Here is a 6,485-nt window from a genome sequence, read left to right as displayed (position 1 = left end):
GATCTGGACTAGACTCACTCTTTGTCACCAAAAGAAGGTATAAAGCACTGAACTTCCTTCCTCATATGATAGATCTAGAGTTATTGAAGTTTTACACATATTTAGGTTCAAAGGTTGGACCTTCATCATGAAGATTCGTTTTTGAGCTTGGGATTGCCATCATGTAGGCTCAAAACACCTTTTTAGCAATAAAGTTTCGATCTTTGAGGTTTGCATGAGGCCATGTATGATATCTAGCCATTTCTATGGAGTTAGGATATTGCATTTTGAAATTTGAGCCTCTTTGAGCGATCCAAGCCATCAAGTAAGCAACTTTATGGCTTAGAACATAGAATAAGGCGTGGATCTAAATTTGTAGCTTCTAAATCAATTGATTAAGCACTTAATAGGAAGTTTTCTTAACATGGTTGGATGTTGGGCGTACAAGGAGGTACGCACTGCGTACAAGCCAGCAGCCGGTACGCTCAGCGTCGTTAGGGGTACGTCCCGCATACGCTGACAGATTAGGCTTTGAGCAATTGGGCCTCAGTGTGGGATGTGCTTTGGACTTAGAGTCTTTAAGCCTTAGGGGCCATTAAGAGTCTGTGAATATGGGCCAAGTATAGGTGTTGGCCTAGGGTAAGGCCCAATAAAGGGTTTGGGGCCCAATACATAAAATTGGGTCATTAGTAGGCCTATAGGGCGGGAGGGGGGGGGGTCATTAATGGACATAGAAGAAATTAAGGGTTTGGGGCCATGTTGTAACCCACACCATAGTAGGGCTAAAATGGTCATTTTACCCTGAGATTAGTTATCAGTATTTGATTTAGTGTTTATGGAATTTGTAACCGGGGAGTTCCGGAGTAGCAGTCAGACAGTTTCATATTTAGCATCTCAGCAGCCAGCGTTACGAGGTGAGTCTTCCTTCCAGTAGGAACGGGTCTACGGCCACAATATCAGCCTATTTAGTCAGCAGTAATTCTGGACTTCGGTCTGATGCAATAGTTCATTGTGCTTGGTGTCTTTGTGATTCAAGCATGTCTTTGTGTTATGTGTTCCGGACTTCGGTTCGATGCAGTATGCAATATACGTGTTTATGCTAGTAGTTATGATTATGCTATACTATGTTCAGTCAATTTCTGGACTTTGGTCCGATGCAGAGGGCAAGGCCCTGGTTAATTTCCGAACTTTGGTCTGATACTGTTTCCGGACTTCGGTTCGATGCAGAGGGCAAGGCCCTGATTAGTTCCGAACTTCGGTCCGATGCAGTTTCCGGACATCGGTCCAATGCAATTTCTGGATTTTGGTCCGATGCAGTGGACAAGGCCCAGTCTATATGTTATTGTATGGTATGTAGTAGTTTGGGGGAGCTCACTAAGCTTCATGCTTACAGTTTTCAGTTTTGGTTTCAAGTACTTTCGCTAGCAAGGGGAAGAGCTCGGGATGATGGCATGACACACACCACAGTTACAGTTTTATCCTGGAAGTTTTATTCAGATGTTTCGATATGATATTAACTTCAGTTTTGATTTGATACATTTATTATGGCATTTAAGACATACGATGTATGGTTTTATTATATAACATTCGATTATGTGGTTTTTAATAATGTTAAAACAAAAATTTTTGGGTTGTATTTTTGGGATGTTTCAATATATATATATATATATATATATATATATATATATATATATATATAATGAAGTTAAACAACTTTAAGCTAAAAAAGTAATTTAATACCTAATTCATGGCAACATCTAGGTTTAATGAACTACTCCATCTACAAAGAAGGTGAGAGCTCCAACAATAAGCCAAATATTTCTTATCCATGCCTACTAAGCGACAGATTCAATGTGAAAATGGCCGGTTGGATGATTATACGGATTGCCCAAATCTAAAGAACTAATCAAGACAATTTCAAATTTTTAATAAGCAATGAGCGTACCCTTGGCCGTGGATGCCCCCTTGTCCAACACATCAGTTCTAGGTCTTTTCCGGTGAGATGATGGAAGCGGTGGTTTCCTCGATGAGAACCTGAGGATTGATCTGAAACCTACCGAGAATCCTTGTGAAGTACTGTATGAAATTGGTAAGTTTTTTTTCTCAATCGTAAGGCAAGCAAGATGCAAGTGAACAACCTAATCAATGAAAATCAGGAGAAAATAAAGGGAGGAACAACTTCACCCTGTAGTAGAATATAAATGAGTAGAACTGGGGAAAGGAATAGAACATTAACAGGAAAAAAAATGAAGAAAAATCAGAACCCAACAAAAGTAGCAAACCAAATCGAAATCCAGTAAGAAAGCATACCCAAATTGAAAGCGAAGAAGAAGTTACCCAAATGAAACCCAGATCAATCGCAAAAGAAATCAATAGTAACATGATAAAGTATCAAAGGTTTCACCTTTCTTCAAATTTGTTAATGGTTCAATAAAACCCCAAATTTTACCGATTCTTTCTTAATTGGTAGAGGGAACTTGAAAAGCGTGTGCCGTTAGTGGTGGTTACGGTGGAAGGACCTAGCCTTCTCTCTGGTTGAGGCAATGTCGTTGTAAGCCACCGATCTTAGGCAAAATGAGATAAGGGAGATAAGGAGGTGGTGATCAACTCCAAAGAAAAGGGATCGAGGCAGTGGTAATCTCTGTAACAAATTTGGAAAATCAAATGCGTGTCTACCGGTGTCAGAAGCAAAAACGGAACAAAGATGAACGTGTATAGGAAAAAACCTGATTGGACGGGTAGGAGACTTAAAGTGAGACATGTAATCCACTATAGAAATAAAAATTGGATAAATGGATAAACAACCCCCAAAAATACAGTAGAAAAGAAAAAAAAAATCAGCCCATGGTACAAAGGTATTGTTCCTAAGGGGCTTCTAAACTTTATATATATATATATATATATATATATATATATATATATATATATATATATATATATATATAATAAAGAATTTGAAAAAAATAATCTACTTACTTACATTTTTATTAAAAATAATAATTATAATAATAGTACAATGTGTGTTTTTTTTTTTTAGAAAAGCACTATTATTTTAAACCAATATATGAAATGGTTTCAATTAGTGGAAAAATGGTTAGAATGCGTTTTTCGGACTTTTTTGTAAAAAAAGTAATAATACGGGACTAATACATAAATTGGGCCCAGGTTAAAAATGGTTAGAATGCGTTTTTCGGACTTTTTTTGTAAAAAAAGTAATAATACGGGACTAATACATAAATTGGGCCCAGGTTACTGACTTTACAGAAGATTTCCAATATATATATATATATATATATATATATATATATATATATATATATATATATATATATATATATATATATATATATATATATATAAAATAAAACTTTGTGTAAAACGTCAATTCAATAAAAATGTTTTTATAAAAATAAAATAAAAATTTGTATATATTGAGCTTAACATTCCAATCTTGTAAGATGGAAAACATTTGTTCGCACAATATAAGAAAAACTCAGTCTTTTAGTCAACACTTATAATAATTCTTCATAATTTTTTAAAATAACTTATCAAAACATTAGTGGAACCAGGAATTTTGATACGAAGATACAAACATTATCAATATATATTATATGTAGTTATCTAATATCGGATATTAAAAAACATGTTATAATCTCTTTAGTTGTGGTACAATAAAATGAAAAATGTTTATAAATAATATTTTTCATATATATAAAATAATTTTTGGAGTACTGTAGTACGCCAACACACCATCTAGCTCTGCCACTGCATCAAAATATGAATTTTTTTAACAAAAGATTATAAAGTGTATCACTTTATTTGAAAATTTCCAAGTAAACTTGGTAATGTAAAGTGTGATTCGACACCATGTTCGTATGGTAATCCAACACTTCACAACTTTAGCTTTGTTATGCTCTTTGACTTTATACCTTTCAAATTTTAGTTTCAATGTAAAAAATGACTTTAGGTGGGTGAACAACTTTTTGACGTATATTTTAATATTTTCTTTGTAGTATCTTATCAAAGCTTTAAAAGTCTAAGAGTATTGGCTATCGGCTACACCCATTCTCATCTACAACGCTATCACATCACCTTTAATTCTTCATGACTTTTAGAGGGGATGATATTCACAGTCTTAACCTCGTTGAGGTGAAGAAAAAAAAGAAGAAAAATAGAGAAAATAAAGAGGAAGAAAGAAAGCATCTAGCTTTATGGGGCATGCCAGCAACGAGGAGCAACGAGCAACACCAAAACGAGAAGCAGAGGCGGTATTTGTGGCGTTACGTCGACGTTATGGAGGTGCCACATAGGCATCTCCACGACGTTATTGTCCCGTACCGTATGCTCTAAGGTAATAAATCCGGTAATTGTGTCCTATTTTTGTGATATGACACGACAAAATTTAATATAACACGAACACGACACGACGTAATATAGTATTTTATTTTTAAATAATATAAAAACGAACCAATTAATAAACGACAAACATAACATGATACAGCAAATATAACATAAAATAAATATTAATTTATTTAATTAATATTAATAATACATAAACATGAAAAACACGACAAAAAATGTTAAATTGTGTTAATTTCGTGTCGAATTTTTCACACAAACACTGACACGACACAACGTTGTGTTTTTTACATTTAATACAAACACGACATGAACACGAAATCGAATTTATGTTTTATCTCAGTTACATTTCATATCGTGTATTTTTCTCCTATTGTTTTATCAATTGTCACCCTAGTCTTATTGGATTTGTACTAAGTGGATCTTTATTTAAATTAGTCTAATTATCTTAGAGAGTAAGGACTAATTAACAAGAATATTTAATGCACGGATTGAACATGTGTCTTTAGACTTCTATACAAAAATCCGTTAGAACTTGATTGATATTTCAAAATGCTATAATATTTGTTAATCAAGAAGATCTATTTGATATTTAATATTAATTAATTATAAAGAGGATGTTAGTTGGAGGCCCAATCGAATCTTACTTTAGTTTTGGTGAACAAGTGATGGCCACACAAGTCATACCCAATTTAAACCTCCTTACTATCAATTTGCTTTTTATTATTCATCATAATAAATCTATTCTTTTTTATCATTGGACCGAAGGGCGATTTGGTCATTTAATTAGTAGCCATCAGTCATCACAATAGTCGCCAAACTTTTAACACATTGTACTATTGTAGTGGTTATACCTTGTATAAGTTTCTTATTATTGAATGTTATTCTAGTTACATTCTTATCGGACCACAAATGTGATTCATTGGACTAAAAAATTTTCGTATATTATAAATGTTGAATGTTATGTTATCATCAAACTACATATCAAGTTATATATAACACTAAAAAAACTTTTATCAGAATACATGTTACAATGTCTTATAATCTTTGTTCAAGCCAACTTAACCGTTTTTCCAAATGCACTAATGCCTTATAATCTTTTTCTTCATGATGGTTTCTCACATCACCTCCACTTCAATTCAAAGACTTGAGAAGTGCAAAGACCTAAGAAGCACTAAGCAGAAGATATTTATTATAAGTGGAAGATTGACTTTCTATCTAGAGACTAGTACCAGTGATGCAATTGTCAAATTTATAGGAGAAATTTTACTCCTTTTTATAAAATTGACTTTTTGTTATGGCATGAATAAGAAGTGGTAAAAGTGGGTGCACATACAACTTTGGGGACAGATTGAAACATACACTTTTATATGGACAGAAACATGTTGGGCTGTATTAGATTATATATTTATATACATTGGAATTTTTGTAATCAACTAGTATGTTAAATATGAGGTGGTGGTGGTGGTGCTATGTGTGTAGCGGATGGTAGTGTTAGTAGCAAAGGGCGATGGCGGTGGCAATGTGTGGTGGTGGACATGATATGTAAATATGAAGACTTCGATGACAATGGTGACCGGCGCCAAAAGGTGAAATATGGTTAAGGGTCAAAAATGAACCAATTTTCCGATATGTTTTAGCATTAACGAACCACCACCACACATTGTAAAATTATGAGATTTTATGTCAAAAACCCTAAAACAAAAGTCCTTATGAATGGTATATTTTCAAGTTTTCATATTTTGGTCACATATTTTTCATATTTCATATTTTAGCCACAAAATTTCATTTTTTGACATAGTTTTGTGGTTTCACACTTTGGCTACAAAAGTTTATTTGGTTGACAAATTTGACCCTTACACTTTAGTATGTTGCCAATTTCAACCCCTACTTTGTAGACTGTCACTTTTGACCCCTTTATTTCGTAAAATATCACTTTATCCCCTCAAATTTGAACATCAACATTTTCAACCCCTTGACCTTTATGTTTGCAGGTTTTGTCCCTAGATTTTTGTATGTCGACAAGTTTGATCTACCCAAAAATATATCAGTCCATCATTTTGTAAAAATGAACTCCACTTCCCCCACCTCCTCCCCCAAACCGCACACACAAAACAAAACATATTAAGCGACACCTTGTCAGCGTC

The sequence above is a fragment of the Lactuca saligna genome, chromosome 5 (assembly GCF_052625555.1).
Source record: "Lactuca saligna cultivar CGN05327 chromosome 5, ASM5262555v1, whole genome shotgun sequence".
Taxonomy (NCBI): Eukaryota; Viridiplantae; Streptophyta; class Magnoliopsida; order Asterales; family Asteraceae; genus Lactuca; species Lactuca saligna.
The sequence above is the reverse complement of the archived record's forward strand: the minus strand, read 5'-3'. Positions refer to the sequence as shown.